At 42.7% G+C, this 15,000-nt stretch overlaps 1 protein-coding gene across 1 annotated transcript in view; it reads right to left on the bottom strand.

Moving 5' to 3' along the window:
• The window catches only part of LOC121698375 (B-cell CLL/lymphoma 9 protein-like), a 55,725-nt gene that overhangs the window by 17,864 nt on the left and 22,861 nt on the right, over positions 1 to 15,000 (bottom strand). Inside the window, exon 2 of the mRNA XM_042080426.1 lies at positions 4,079 to 4,258. The gene's annotated coding sequence lies outside the window, so the exon portion shown is untranslated. The remainder of the gene's footprint in view (positions 1 to 4,078; positions 4,259 to 15,000) is intronic.

The following is a 15,000-nucleotide window of genomic DNA, read 5'->3' as shown; positions in this document are numbered from 1 at the left end:
AGCACGCAAACACACACACACACACACACACACACACCCACACACAGACACCCACCCACACACACACACATACACAAACAATGAATACACATGGGTATGCATGCAGTGGGACATCCATGGGCTTGCATGCAAAAACAAAAACACAAGCATGTGCACAACCAAACACAAATGTTCATTTTTGCACAGAAACACACACACACACCAACAGTTGATTAAGACCCAGCATCTTGGCAAGCGGGCAGTGCAGCCTGGCGACGCAACCTTGGCCTGGCCTGGTGGGCTGGAGAGGGGCTGGCGGTGCAGCTGGGGTTCTCCCCAACCACCAGCATTTGGCCTTAGAGCTCCAACACACTGGACTGAGCAGGCTTATTCATTTGGGCTAGTCTATACACGAATCCGACGAGCGTTCTGTGGAGGCTGCCATCTTGTGGCGACGCCATTACTGAGCTGTTACTGGTATGTAAACAAACCTCCGTGATAACGCACCCTCATGCTGCTTTCCAGTAGTCTTGTAAATCATTGTACACCCACCCGTACAACATGTACGAAAGAGTGGCTTTAGGAACGCCTTTCTCTCGAGCCACGAGGGGCATTAGCAGGAGGCTAGTCATTGTTATTGTTTTGTGCTACATGTAGCCTCTAGCTAAACGGCTTGAAAAGAAGTTGTTACATTGTATTGCAGGCACAGCAAGACCGTGCAATGTATGAATTGGTGACCGGATTGAAGCAGCAATGTAATCTAGTGTGTAAGAGCATTACATCAACATTAACATGACCAACACAGTACATATGCAAAAAAATACGTCATCTCATCTCAACTATGGGCGCAGCCATGTTTGTTGTAAGGTTGTACGTCCACCTCGGGGTACCCTCAAGTACTCCGAGGTAAAGTGGGTGTGCCTGCCCAAAATGCCGCAAGAAAGCTGGGTAATTTCCACTTTCCACTCGGGCGGCGGATTTACGAGACAACCCGAAAGCACCATCAATGACAGCTACAGCCAGGCAGTATGGCTTGTTGGGTTGATGATGTTAGACAGTGGCCTCTGGTCACAGATGAAGGTACAAGCGATCTTACAGATTATTTATGAAAATAGCTTAGAGTAGAGAATGAGGATATAAAGATTAAAGATAATTGGGACTAGGTTGATATTATATCTACTTCACTACTGTAGCTCTAACGTCAGCAATAACTATGCTAGCTAGGCTAGCCAACGAGGAAACTATAAAAATATCTGTCCATTTGGCAACAATAAATAAATGAATGGATATCAAATAAACAAATTCATGTTTTTCATTTGTGACCATTGTTTATCTAATTTTCACATTTCAAAAGGAAAGGGTAAGGTACAGCTAACTGCTATCTGTGCAAACCGTATGGTAACGTTAGGCTACCAGACAGGGGCAGTCGACCCGGGGTATTTATCTCACATTTTTCTTTAGTTCCAACCGGTCACTTTATTGCTGCTATTGGAACAATTGAAAACGGAACATGTTTTTCCACTCGACATTATAAAAGAAGTAGTGAGACAGTCGTAAATCGTGGGCTGTTATCCCAGTGGACGCAACGAATCCAATAGGAGGCACTGGCGCAACGCTACCCAGCAACAGCTCAGTAATGGCGCCCGCTTACTTCCGGTAGTTTCGCCGGATTCGTGTATACTTTGTGGGGTCCCCAAGCGCGGGTGGTGGGGTCCACTAGGGTCCGAGTGACGTAAAATTCCCTTATCAGGGGATGTGCACATGAGTCCGCGTGGACGGCAGTGTAGTGTATCCTCCATGCCACTAAACCACAAGGACACCAACAGCAAGTGAAGGGACTCAAAGCAACGAAGACAATGACCGCTATGCATCCGTGATGATCACAGCTGTTCACACAACACTATTTCATTATGCTTATTTGGATTAATCTGAAGAAAGGATGTTGTTCTGTCCCTATCCAGATACTTGGGCTTGGTGATCATGTTGGTATTGTGACAGTCACTCTAAAGCAGCGGTTCTCAAACTTTTTCTGGCATTCAAGCCCCACCTGACCCAATCAATCCAACAAAATGGTAACATTAAAATATTTATTTTTTTCATATTTTGGTACTATGTTACATAGTACCGTCTCGGTCCGCTGGTTCACATGCTATTTTAATTCACATGTCGTCTGTTTATGATTCCTATGTTTGTGTGTGGAAAGGCATTATAAAAGATAGGCACAAAAAAACAAATTTGCTCCTGCTCATCGCGCCACACCTGCCATGTCTCTATTCCCCACTAGTGGGGCCCAGCCCACACTTTGAGAACCACTGCTCTACAGGCAGAAATACTGGCAATCATCAGACCACTGCAGGAACCATCCTCACCCTGATGTTTGTCACACACTCACACACTCTCACACACACTAATTTACATGCATAGACACATTCACATTCTCTTGATGCCACACAGAATTCAGTCATGAAAAATGTAATCCTAAGACTCCACAGATGTCTCACCTCTGCAGGAGTATGCAAATAAAGCACCATGCACGCATACACACACACACACAGACACACACACACAAACACACACACACACACACACACACACACACAGAGAGAATTCACAGCACTGTAGGCAGAGCCCCGTTACCAGTGGAAGTGAGAGTGTCTATTTACACATACACAAACACACACACACACACACACACACACACACACACACACACACAACAAGTGAAGCCTCTTAATACTGAAAACAGCCCTCTTCTGAAAAGTCAATTAACACCATATTATCGGTTTACAGTCTAACCCTCATGAACAAATATGTGTACCCTCACAAACACACAATCACACACACCAACTAATGTCTCTAAACCATGTCTATTTTATGCATCCATTTATGCCACATATTTGGTGTCCACCATTTCACGCGCACACACACACACACACACACACACACACACACACACACACACACACACACACACACACACACACACACACACACACACACACTTAGCATGAGGTGAAGCAGGACAGATTTTAGTGACAGTAGCACCCAGTCCAGCTGATCCATGAAGCTGTCACACAGCATGGAACAGAGCAGTGATTTGAGAGGAAGCAATGCATCGATTTCTACTGTGGGAGACGCAGCGGATGTGTTCCTCTATCTAATTTACGTACACAGCACCCTAACCCTGTGCAGTAGAATTCAAGATTTCTTTTATTGTCATTCTATCGTGCACTTGCATACAGTCAAGAATGTAATATATCGTTCATCTTGGACCAACAGTGTGTGTAAGTAATTTAAAAATTAGCTTGAATAGCTAAATCTGGTGCATTTACATGTCTTATGCTAATGAGCATGTTCATTAATGTACACTGTCCCTTTTAAATGAATAAACAAACAAAAAAACTAAATAGGAACAGGAAAACAATAAAATAATATTCCATCTGTGTACATATAGTAAGTATTCAAATACAATCAATCCAGTACACATACACTACACAAATATACAACACTCCTCCTGATTAGGTCATAAACTGTAGCATATGGAATAGCACTAGTGCACCTTGCACAATTGGTGTGTGTATGTAGGTGAGGATGGGCAAGAGTGTTGTTAATCCTCCTCACAGCCTGGGGTACGAAGCTGTTAAAAATTCTAAGAAACTGTGTCCATGCAATGATATGTGTATGGATGTGACCGTGAGTTTGTGAATGTAAGCACCACGTGGGTTCTGTTATTGGCTGGGTCTGTTCTGGGTGGCTCTCAGAGCAGTCATCTGATCAGTTCACTCAGTTCAGCTCCACAGCAGAGGAAATGGAATCACATCCCAACAGCAATCCAACCATTCGGCTGTGTACACACACCACCATCCACTCAAAAGGATCTAGCAGTCACCACACCACTAAAACAGTAATGACTGCAGCTCTAAGACCATTTTTTTCTGAAAGTGTGCAATTTGTTCACCAGATGGTTTGGGTAAGACATTAGGCCCGAGAGAGAGGGAAAGAAAGAGAGGGAGAGAGAGAAAGAAAGAGAGAAGAAAGAGAGAGAGAGAGAGAGAGAGAGAGAGAGAGAGAGAGAGAGAGAGGGGTGGTATACTCTTACCTTAAATGACCCTCAGGTCTCACAGACCTGGGCAGGTCCTCATCTGTATCAGACAATCAGTCCTCCACGTGTGTATGAGCTTCTGGGAGTGTGTGAGTGTGTGGAGTTCAGTATTCACTGTCGTCAGAGAACCTCACACTCCTGGACTGAACCTCAACACAGAGTATCTTCTATACACACCTGAGGAGAGAGAAACAGAAACGTTTATAGGTTTCATCACACACATGCACACTCACACACATGCACACACTCGCTCACACACACACACACACACACACACACACACACAGTATTCATATTGCTGAAGACTCCCATCAAAATACAGACTTAAGTGTCACATGGACTCAAGTAGTGAGCTGGGTCTCAGCCTACATGAAACAGTAAATGTCCACACAACATAGTCAGTCTATTCAGGAGTTTGAACAGGTCCTACGATGAAGACATTACTCAACTTCCCGCCACTATATAGTGTGCTTCCCATATTAGAAATATCCTAAAGCTGTAGTGAAATACAGCCACATGATATGTCTCTATCTTTCTCTCCCTCTCTCCCATACACACACACACACAACAGTACAGAAGTCAGAGGAGCATTAGTACATCACCACTGCACTGACAGCACTCCACTGACTAGATGAGAACATCAACTCACCCATACTCCATCTACTTCAGCACGTCTATAAAGTCCTGACAATAGCACACCCATATTCTCTATGCCTACTCTTTATACTTTAGCACATCCATATTCTTTATATATTTTTCATATTCTTTTTACCTCAGCGTACCCATACTGTCTCCACTTCAGCACACCCTTACAGTGCTTCAGACCACCCTTTTTACCTCAGCGTACCCATACTGTCTCCACTTCAGGAGACTCAACTTCAGCATATCCATACTCTCTCTACCTGAGACCTGTCACAGCAACTCACCAAAGCCGATGGCCCGAGGCAGCAGCATGCACACTGAGTGAGAGAGTAGTCGCTTATATAAGGTACACTCAGGTAACCTTGCAGAACATTATCACTGTTCAAACCACAGGACAGGTGTTTGCATGATGACAGGAAACAAAAAGGCCTATTGTGGGACATGCATGCCCACAATGTTTCTGTTTACTTATCATACACAAAGTAGGCATACTTTTTTTCCATAGGGTGGGGTTTAAAGGAACAAGGGTAGTTGTCTAGAGTAGACTGTAGGCATATAAGAACCTATTATCCTTTATATACTGTTTTACACACTGCTTATGTGGGATTCAAGTTGGTGTTGTAGGCTACAATAACTATAACAGAAAAGGTTAGGCCTACTTTACGGTGGCCGACAGGTGCAAACGACGTGCAACTTATGGCAACAGATGCAAATCTACAAAACATGTGCAAATAGACAAAACACGTGCAAAAAGACAAAACACAAACAACTTAAGAAAACATTTCATCTTCATTTGACAACACGTGCACATCATTTAGAAAACGCGCTGCAAATTCAGACAACATTTACATTTCAATAACGCACAACGAAATCCACAACACAACGGAAGTGTTACCGGGGGACACTTACAAGTGATGAACACCTCTGAAAGGTGGCGAACGGGTGTGACCATAGACATAATATACATAGACGCCGCATTGGCTGCTGGAAACGAGAAATGCGGCCGCCATCTTGGACCGGTCATACTCCTCGTTGCGTTGCAGCAGAAGACACAAGATGCCAGTACTGTGCAGCATGTTCCTGCTCAAATCGACGAACCATCGCAAACAGGGCTCGGGGGATTTACTTTTCTCAAGTAAGATTTAACATTACCGTACTAATGGTTGTATTTTGTGAATAGAATATTACCAGAGAGTTGAGAAGGAGCAAGGATCTTTGATATTACTGTATGAGAATCGTAGCCAGCTAGCTAGGCTGTTTACTCGGTGTTCACCTGGCTATGAACTGAGACTTAATAAGTCATATTCCATAACACTGACTTAGATTACAACTGACACAAAAAGGCTATTGTAGAAATAAATCATACTAGATTTGGCTGGCGAATTTTACACAAGTAGCACAGACTGTAGCCTATATTATTGGGCAATCGCTAGCTGCTACTTGTAGCCTAAGCGTGTTGGTAGCTTCACTATTTTCTGAATAAAGTAACTTTTCAATAGCTTAACTTCTTTATTTATCAAGTGGCTTAGCCACACAAGCTACACTTTTCTTGTCATGTGTAATTGGCACAATTTAAAGTAGCTTCCTATGTAGAGAACTAGCCTACTGCTGTGTTTGTGTTAATAATACATTTGACTGGGTGGTAGTATTGTGTAGTGTTTTATTCATAGCAGAGTAACTGATAGTTTAGCTCACTACAATGTCTAAGTAGCTTGCCCAACACTGTATTATTCACATGTCATTTACCCTAACAAGAATAAGATGCCTCTCAAATTCCTTTATTCATTTTATTAATTTATTTATTTTATATCTCCCCAGAACAACTGCCTTGCTCAAGGAGACTGTGAATGAACTGAATAGTCTCCTCACATCCCTGGAACTGAGGAAGGTGCAGCTCTTCATTGCAGTATTGGAGGGCATCTGCTACACTGTGACTGAATATTTGATTTATGAGCTCCACCTTCATCACCTGCATTCACCACTCTGTGTCCCATTTCCCCATCGTCTGGTTGACTCGGTCCTCTTTTAGGGAGTTTATCCAGTTTCACTATGTACTGCTATCTTATTTGCCCACCTGCTGTCTGAAGCACTTTTTTCTTAGCCAAAGTGTACCCAAGCAATTTTAGCAAGGTGGGAACATACAAAATTACATGCACCAGTTATTGAAATCATAGAACCAACTGCATGACAGTAACCTCTGTCTCACTGAGCCTGTGAAGACACTCCCCAATTCTTTACTGATTGCAATGAACGGGGCTGATCTTAGCAGTTTCTAAAATGTTTCTTAATTCTTATTTATTTAATCTCTTCATTGGGGCTGAAAGCTTTCTGTGAACTGTAAATAACAGATGCTGTTGATGAACCCATTGACACTGTACAAGTGACAAGTCACCTTTTTGTCTTGAATTGATGAAGTTACACTTACTATGCCAAACCAATGTCTGTTTTTTAAGGATCAGAAACAAACCTACAAACTTGCACTTTACAATATTTATGGAACTTGTCTAACAAATGCTGTTGATATTGAACCCAGTTACTCCATTTCCTTTACTTATGCCACACCAATGTCTGTTCATCAAACTTTATTTTTGATGGCACTGAACTGAAAATGTTAATGGATTTTTTTCTGTCAATTTAACCCATTAAAACTTGTATCAAACCAGTTTCTGTCTATGCTGTCAAACATGGATTAGTTATGTTCCCAGTGTTTATATTGGATGTCATCACTTTATAATATATCATATATGAGAATATTCTATTACTATTAAGCCCACTATGAATATTAAAATACACACAACCATGTTTCCTGTATACAGCTTTTCTACTGGAAGGTTTACAACTTATTCTGTCAATTTACCCAAGTTTGTCACTAAACCACATAGGCCTACTTGGAATACCCCTCAGATGTCTGAATGGCACTGATCTCACTTAAATGTTTATAGAACCTTTCTGTGAATAATGCTGTTGATGGAACTTTTCTGTCAACTGTGAACTATATTTAACTCATTAAACTTGTATCAAACTAGTTTTGTCTATGCTGTCAAACATGGATTATGTTCCCAGTTTTGATATCGGACGTCAGGTCACTTTATATCATATATCAGAATATTATATTACTGTTAAACCCACTATGAATATTAAAATACGCTAAATCATGTGTCCTGTATCATAGCTACATGTATGAATTTTGCAGCAAAAAAAAACCGAGTGAGAATCTGTTCGGTATTCAGTGAGATATGATTAATTAAGTGCGCTGACAGCTCATCTCACAGGCCAAACAGATTACACTGAGTGGAGTGGATGACCGGTCCAAGATGGCGGCTCCAAATCTCGTCAGCGCTAGTAAGGAGTAGCGGTCGATGCGGCGTCTATGTATATTATGTCTATGGGTGTGACAACAACAGCTCCTGTTTAAAGAAATCTGGCTTGAAATGTAAGTATTTGGGTTTATCTTAACATTTTAATGGCACTTAAAAGTGATGAACACCTCTCCTTTACCAAAGACTTTCTAATGTGGAGACACAGCACTCAAAAGATACTCCATAGAAATGCATGGGGCTAGTTTGTCACGCCAATATGGCCGTTGTCTACACATATCCCACCCCTTCCTCGGCAAAACGTCGACATGTGAATACATTGAGCCAATCATGTGGTGTGATGTGAATACATTGAGCCAATCATATGGTGTGTTGTGAAGACATCGTGCCAATCATGTCTTGTGATCTCGCCGCTGGAGCAAGATTGGTGTCGTGTTCTGCTGAAATGGATGCCCGACGAGTGCCCAAAAAGCGTTTATCAAATGGCCGCCGAGTGGAGGGACTTGCCTAAAAGGACTTTGCCCTTTTAAGAATGTCTAATAAGGGGAGAACTGCCACTCTCGGAAAACTTCCGGTTTCTGAACTGGTTGCAGTTCCTTCTGTGGTTCCACATGAGGGCGCTCGTCCACGCGTGCAGAATGCATGGAGGTCTATGGAGCTGTACCCCTCAAAATCCACTTTTCTTGGGATATAATTTTTTTTCAAGTAATTTGAGTATTGCATTTGAAAGGGGAGGCAAAGAAAATACACTTGGTTGAGTATTATATTTTTTAAAGTCACTTAATTGTTCTAAAAAGCCTTTCAAATTTGTCAATGACGTCATTCATTAGCACAATGCTAGCTTATTATGTGCAACAACGACCCAACCTGTAAGAAATCAAAAGGACATTAGTACTCGTTCATTCAACTTTTGACCTATAACCCATGTTGAAGTTATACAAACTACAATCAAATCTGAGATTTGTCAACGACAATCAGGTGAAAGAGACCAATTTAGCCGTCTAGCTCCATTGACTCCCATTCATTCTGCACTCATGGCGATCGCCCCCAGTGGAACTCTGGTGGAACTGCATCCAAAATTCGGTACAGTGAGACGGGCTCTGCCCTTACTGTCTGTACCATAGACAGTAAAAGAAACACTTCCGTTGTGTTTCTGAATTGCGTTCAGCTCGTTTCTGAAATGTAGATGTTTTCTGAATTTGCAGCGCATTTTCTAAATGATGTGCACGTGTTGTCAAATGAAGATGAAATGTTTTCTTAAGTTGTTTGTGTTTTGTCTTTTTGCACGTGTTTTGTCTATTTGCACATGTTTTGTTGATTTGCATCTGTTGTCATAAATTGCACGTCGTTTGCACCTGTCGGCCACCGTACTACTTGCCTCCGTCCATACACTTCCTGTAGAGAAGGAACTTGTAGAAACACAGACAACATCAGCTTAGAGCAATTAAGTTACCATTACACCTTAACAGCGCACTGTGCTGGAAATAAAGTAGGCTAGACTAGACGTTATTCAATTAAGTCGTAAATGTGTTAATACACTAATAGGACGACACAGTACTGTAGGTAGAACAACATCACTCCTAAAACCACGGTGAAAAATATGGCGTGGTGGTGTTGCGGTTGTGTGTGTGCCTGCGCGTTTGTGTTTACATTCACTGGTGCGGTCGGTATAGGAACGGAAGGAAAGGATTGTTCTCTTCACAGCCTAAACAAAGGCATTCTTACCCTGTTCCCTTTCGATGGAGGCAAAGGCATATTCCCAAGAAGTAGGGTAGCCTACCAAACAAAATAATCAGTCTATTTCCTTAGAAAGGCTATCAACATAGGCTAAAGTTAATCCTCGAAGTTTCATTCCCAAACAGAAACTCTTTTCCGTGTTTCTTTGTGAACAAAAATGAACAGAAAGCAGTTATAACATTTCTCAGGATAGGCAGTTAATTTACTACAGTCCCTTCCAGTTTTCTGCAGCTTGAACAGCATGTGCAAGGCTAGTTACTGTAGGCTACCTGTATTTGACTTTTAACCATTCTGATAAAGCTTCTCTGGAAAACCCCTGCTAGGCTACTGTGTACAGATGGACACAGTTGTGTGAGGGCACAGTTTTGAGGTGAGATGCATCAAGAATCCAAAGTTCTGCAGAGGCCTACACTATTTCCATAAGGGAAGCTCCTGAATTGTAAGTACTATTTTTAATGTTTTCAAAAGATGACCATGAACAAGTGCAGTTTTCATCAGAATACCAATGGTTATGTGAAGTCAATCAGTAGAATTAGCCCTTTTCCATTTAACCCATATTGAAGTTCTTTTAGATGGCAAACAACAGCAAAACATAGGATCCTTGAAGGAATCTTGCATGTGTGTGTGTGTAAGGGGGGGGGGGGGTATTGCATTCTCTCACTCTCTCTCTCTCTCTCTACACACACACACACACACACAGACACAGACACAATGGTCTGTTCCTACTCTTGGTCTATGTCATTCACACACATACACACACACACACATTTTTACACACTCACACACATACACACCACAGGCAGGAGGGAATTGACAGGAGTTTTCCCCCAGAGCTGACAGACACCATTCTCTCCTGCTGCTAAAAAAATCAACATGATGTTTTTATATTTCCCCTCATGATGATGCATGCTGTGCTGGTGGTGATGTTTTTCTTAGTCTCAGTGTTTACCTGACTACTGTGGCGTCACATAGTGTGTTAATGTGATTGTTTGTGTGTGGGTGCTTCTGTGTGTGTAAGTGGGTGGATGTGTGTGTGTGTGTGTGTGTGTGTGTGTGTGTGTGTGTGTTTCTGTTTGTTTGTGCCTATTTGTTGTATGATCATGTGTGTTAGTAAGTCTGCCAGTATGTTTGTGTTTTTCCAAGTTTGAGAGTATGTGTGGGTGAAAGTGTGTGTGCTGTCTTTGTGTGTGAGTGTGTGTGTGTGTGTGTGTGTGTGTCTGTGTGTGTGTGTCTGATATTTCTGGGGGTGACAGAGCAAAAAGCACCCCAGGATGCCAGGCTGTGTGTTGCTGGCGTGTCGCGCCCCAGTGTGAGGTGACATCTGGTAGCATGAAAGGGCAAAACAAAAGCTCTGCACTCCACAATAAGGCGCCGCACTCCAGATGCCTCCGCTGAATCGCCCCACAAAAGGGGACCTCTGCTCCTCTGAACTGTCCGGTCATGACTCACACCCAGATTCAAAGAATCAGCACCAATATATTTGTCTTTGGACGCAATTTAAGGCTGTTTAGTAAGCACAGCCTTCTATAACGCCTTTAAGCACATTGTTACCTCCGCCAAGGTTATGTTTTCACCCGTGTTCATTTGTTTGTGTGTAAGTTGGTTGGTTTATTTGCCAAAAGGATCATGCAAAAACTTCTGATTTTCATGATTTCTTGGTAGATAGTGTAGCGTGGCAAGGAGAGAGTCCATTACATTTAGGATCGGATCGGATTCTGCATTAGCATAGTTTTGCTTTCACTGATGTTGGAAGATACAGGGACTAGTTTCGCTATCAATCAAACCACGATATACAGAATGGCATTAGAGGGTACTGTTAGGCCTTCGCAGAGGTATGCACTATATTGAATGCCATTATAATTCTCTCTCTCCCTCTCTCTCTCTCTCTCTCTCTCTCTCTCTCTCTCTCTCTCTCTCTCTCTCTCTCACCCACCATAATGGGGTCAGATATCAATCCAGTCAGCTCCAGTTGAGTGAAATGAGCTGATTGAAAGGGCATCAATTAGCCCATCATTCACAAGTACCCTGATGCCAAATACCAAGCAGACAGCCCTAATTCATTCAATAACAGATTATCAAGTCACAGCGAGACAGAGGTAGTGGTGGTGGTGGGGGGGGAGGCATTCAAATCTGATGTCATTTTTGTTGTTTTAATTAAATCATGCATTCACTTAATGCGATTATATAAATAGTGATGGCAGCTGGCAATTGAGCAAAGGAAAAAAAGAACCAGATCTGAATTGAGTCCTGGATGTTTGAGACCATTTCTACTGTGTTTGTGGGATCTGAGTTGAGTGGTTTTGGGTTGGGGGCTCTGGGCTGCTAGTCTTGGCCGGTGCTCAACAGCGGCGTCTGGCCCGGAAGGCTCTGGCTGGTGCCTCATCCGGTTCTGACAGACCTCGAGATCACTGGCCATGAGACAAACATGTCTGCCATGAGCTCTTCAGCAGATGAGACGCGAGGTGGCAAAAAGAGAGTGAAACAAGAGTACTGTAGGAGAAGGGGGAGAAGAAGTGCTGAGGAAGAAGGAGTGGAGAGGGGTGTTGAGCATGGGTGATGACTAGTGGTGTGAATTACACTGATGTAGTCTGGGTGATGGGTGTGGTGAAACTTCTACAGGTGTGTGTGTGTGCGTGTGTGCGTGTGTGTGTGTGTGAGAGAGAGAGAGAGAGAGAGAGAGACTTAATTTGTACTATTTGTCTAGAGATCTCAATGCAAATCATCCGATATGGCTGCCGTTTAACTGTTTTACAGTTGTACCATACACCAAGGGAGGGAAGGATTACTTGCACAGACCCAATTGGTCCCTGTGTGTTGACAACCAGACAACAGGTAAGAGTGCAGTTGGTTGTACTGGTACCAGTTGTACTCTTAGCCAGTCTTCACCAAGCACTTACACACATGTATTACGATAGATAGATAGATAGATAGATAGATAGATAGATAGATAGATACTTTATTGATCCCCAGGGGAAATTCAAGTATTAACCTGCCACAAGCTACTCATAAACTAGTAATGTGCAGTATAATGTGTCACAATCTCATCCAGTCAGCCACTCACGCTCTCTATTTCCCTCAATTCTTCTCTCTCCTCCTCACCCTCCATTTCTCTCCCTTTCCACCTCCATGGTTATAAAGGTTTTGAATAGAAATGAAGATTATTCTCTACTCTTCCTCTAGGAGGTCATTCAGAGATCTGTGTGTGTTTGTGTTGGTGTGCTAGTGTGCGTGTGTGTGTTTGTGGAGGTGGGGGTGCATGTGGATTGTGAAGAATAATTAGAAAATCAATCCTTCTTTCCAAGCTCTCTCAGCAGAGCAGAGTGCTATTGACCTGATGTGTGTCTTACCTCCCACTCACACACTCTCTGCAAATAAGCAGAGACAAACACTCTGTGTTACACACACACACACACACACACACACACACACACACACACACACACACACACACACACACAAACACACACTAAGTATACATACAGAGAGGAAATATCAGCAGAATCTGGCAGGAGAGAAACACTGCTGAGGGTTTAAATCACTCACTGCTGGATTCAGAGTTGGATTCTGCTTCAACACATAAAATACAGAGCCAACAGATTGCATCTGCTCTCTCTCTCTCTCTTGCTCTCTCTCTCTCTCTCTCTCTCTCTCTCTCTCTCTCTCTCTCTCTCTCTCTCTCTCTCTCTCTCTCTTCGCGCTCTTCTTTTCCCTTATGACATGTATGATGTTTAGTTATGTCATGTCCTTTGCTGCATTGCCTGTTTTGACAGAGACTGAAGGTGATGAGAGTTCCTTATGCTCTACATCAGTAAACAGAAACTACAGGGAGCTGACGTGTGTGTGTGTGTGTGTGTGTGTGTGTGTGTGTGTGTATGTGTGTGTGTGTGTGTGTGTGTGTGTGTGTGTGTGTGTGTGTGCGCGTGTGCGTGTGTGCATGTGTGTATATGACAGAGACAATGTCCATATATAACTATAATTTGTGTGTGTGTGTAGTAGTGGAGGCTGTGGTTTCACTCTGGCTGTGTGTTGGGAGTTCTGGCAGTGCTGGAGCTGTTGAGCTCTTTTCCCCGAAATACCAGAGAGCACAACTAAAAATAACACACACACACACACACACACACATATATACACACGCAGACACACACACACACACACATACACACACATATACACACACACTCTGTGGGAGGGGAGAGGGCATCTGCCGGCTGATCTTGCCTGTCATTCACACAGATGAGCTGTTCCTACTCATGACCTGCCTGTCAGTCAAACTCTCGGTTAGCGTGTGACTGGATTACTTCCTGTAAGTAGCTACACACCACACACTTTAATTCTTTATTTAAATCCACAAATCATATTACAATAGACAGGATTCAAATATTTCAAGAGATAAGATAGGGCTTTGTCACTCAATGATATTCAGGGGTACAAAAAACATCTCCTGCGCCATACTGCAAGGCTGCCTATTCACCTTATTCAGCCCCGCCCATTTTTTTAAATTCCACGTTGTCTTTAAACTTCCGGTCGGCTAGCTACGTCTAGTTAGCTTCATTGGGATAACACGGCAGAAGAGGATAGAGAGGCTAACTTACAGAACAGCCGCTCCAAAGTCAGTTTTTTCCTAACTTGAGATAGGAAAGCTGTATAACAGAAATGTCTTAAGTCACCAAAATCCTAAATAAACGTTCCTAACTTTAGGATGACCCATAATATATGATGCCAGTCATCTCGATAGAGCTCTGCTATCTCAATGTATCGCAATGGATGTACTGCTCAATCGGAAGTTCGGAGACAATGTGGGCAAAGCTAGCGCCCCCATTTTTGCGCGCAGAATAAGGTGAATAACTGCAGATATGGAGCAAAACTTTGCTAGCTGTTTTATTTTTCTGCTGGAGAGCCCTGCCAGCCTTAACCCACTAGAAACAAGTTTGTGGACATGCCCCAAGCTGCCAAAGATCAACACCACTAGCTTGCACTGATAGCCTAGGTCACATAGTTTTGTCCATATGGGTTGGTACTTCATGATTTTGTCATTAAAAGCCATGTCCATGTAGAGATCGTACACACATCCTATTTCAAGTATAAGTACTTCCCTTCTTTCTCGGTCTAAAAACACAACATCAGGGGTGTTAGGGATGTTACAAAACACATCAGTGGAGCTGTTAAACCATTCTGGCATAATACATGAATGTTTGTACATGGTCACATTATCTGGAAGTACAT

Source organism: Alosa sapidissima, chromosome 23 (genome assembly GCF_018492685.1).
Source record: "Alosa sapidissima isolate fAloSap1 chromosome 23, fAloSap1.pri, whole genome shotgun sequence".
Classification (NCBI taxonomy): Eukaryota; Metazoa; Chordata; class Actinopteri; order Clupeiformes; family Clupeidae; genus Alosa; species Alosa sapidissima.
Note: the sequence above shows the minus strand (reverse complement) of the source record. Positions and strands in the feature narration are given on the sequence as shown.